We start from the raw sequence: 2,189 nt of genomic DNA, 5'->3' as shown, positions 1-2,189 counted from the left end.
ACTGTGGCTTGGAGAGCAATAATAATTGGCTCATCCTTTCCTTTACCCACAGCCCTCCTCCTTGTGTATTCCCATCTCAGCCTGCAAAAGGTGAATCAGTCCCTCCCTTCAAATTTCAGAGTCCTTGTTCCGCGGTTCATCGTATCTTACCGTGGTGTAATTATCGAGGATGCGTCCAGTAACGGGTACCAGATCTGTTGTAAAGAGTTTTTTCAGCCTCTGACTGCGACATACAATCCAATTAAGGCACTCAATGCTCCCCAGTTCCGAAAGACCGAGATGCCCTAACCAGACGCTGACATAAAGCCAAGATTGAAGAGCTAGGCTACCTTGTATTGCTTGGAAGTGATTGTAGAGCGTCTCATGAAATCATCTGAATCTGTTCATAGAGCGCTCCTCTTGTGGACCTCTTTGCGACCGCCTTCTCGTGGTCAGCTACTGCAAATTGCGGCTGGTTAACCTCAGCTTGCTGTTGCAGCGGACTAATGTCAATCATCGCAAGCATCACAAATGCAGCCCAGCAAAGAAACATCGTGTTGCATCGCTTCAGCAGCAGTAAGGGTGATATGGATCGCATCCGCCGCCTCCCTTTGGTATAGCGGGCAAGTAACCGTTCCTAAAAGTTGGTCCTAGTTAAACGGAGAATGGCCGTGCCTGAACTTAGAGACCACTGCCAAGAATTTGTCTTCGAAAGTTATGAAGCTTCCCACGATTTGAGGACTTGCTCGCTACTGCGAGCGCATTGCAGTTGGACTTAATAGGCAGCGTCATCACTCTATCGTACACAAACGTTACTGATGAATCCTTCCAGGATAATGTTGCCGGTTTCATTCAGCAGTGCAGTCCCGAGTTGATCCAACACTTCGCAGCGCGCGCTTAAAAGTTGGATCAGGCACGGCCGAGACCCGTGTCAATGTGGATCCCGCTATGATTGCACAGCTGCTTATGACCCTATTCGAGCCTCATGGCCACCGTGAATACCCACTACTCCTGTGAGGACGCATGCGCGATGAAGTGTGCCGGACAGATAGTGCGGATCATCCGCGGCGGTAACTGTCCTTCTGGGGCGTCCTACGTGATGGATTAGCGAAGCAGTTGACACTGACCATAGGGGTGAGGTGGGGAGACTTTTCTTACGAATTCATAATCGGTCTCTTCTTCTCACACTTTCTCGAAGATGCCGTTTAAGTAAGACGCTCACTTTGGCAATGTCGATTGAGTTCGTTGTGATACCGTAGCAATTGACTTCCTTAGTAGCATTTCAATTCTCCAGTGCTGACTATAGCCACGGACTGATATTTTAAGGCTTGTAATATCGTCAGTGGTGCTGGTGGGATCGAGTTCGATCGTAGGCAGCATAGCATGAGGCTTAGGCCCAGTCGCGTAGCCCGTGCCTACTCAATGGCGGCGGTGAATTGTTGGCTTTCCACGGGAGAAAGCACGGTGGTCTGGGCTTTGGTAAAGATGCGCCAACGGTCGCGTATCCGCTGCTGCCATCTTCGTCCACAGATACTGCGACGTCTGGAAAGTGATAGCGGCGTTGAGAAATCTTGTTCATACTAATCCCCTGCGCCTGGTCGGTTCATTGCGTAGTAACACTTCGGACGCGCGGGACCGGGGTTGGTTGATTTGTAGTGACCCCTCCTCCTGTGGTGCAGGAGCTGTATGCATCACGTAAACAAATGGTCCATGCAGTAAGGAAATTGTAGCAACGCCGCTATTTACCTACGACTACCCCAACATACACTTCTACAATAACCATGTGTGACGGCGACGAGACCATAGAATGAAGCTATTCAGACTAAACGGCAGCTTTTACTTGCTTTGCGTGCTTACTTTGAAGGATAGGACAACTGTGGACATATAATACACCCCCAAATCATCATGAGTATGAATAAAAGATCATATCCTTTTTACGAAGAATGCTCTATAACTTCAACCGTTTTCTGTAATTCGGAATTGTTGTGAGTTTAATCTACCTCTCTCAGCAGCCAGGCGAGTTAAAGAATATGGTTAAAGAATGTTTTCATTGTGCATCCCAAAACGACTCTCCACCATTCACAAGGTTGGAGTAAGCAGAACCGCTGCACAAGCTGCCTGGCACGTCCCAAACGTTGTGTTGCATGCAATTATCGAAGCCGGTGCGGTCGCACCCAATGTTGCTCCCCACGTAAATCCCGCCGCCGCAT

The sequence above is a fragment of the Lasiodiplodia theobromae genome, assembly GCF_012971845.1.
Source record: "Lasiodiplodia theobromae strain AM2As chromosome Unknown scaffold_35, whole genome shotgun sequence".
Taxonomy (NCBI): domain Eukaryota; kingdom Fungi; phylum Ascomycota; class Dothideomycetes; order Botryosphaeriales; family Botryosphaeriaceae; genus Lasiodiplodia; species Lasiodiplodia theobromae.
This window is presented reverse-complemented; position numbering follows the sequence as displayed.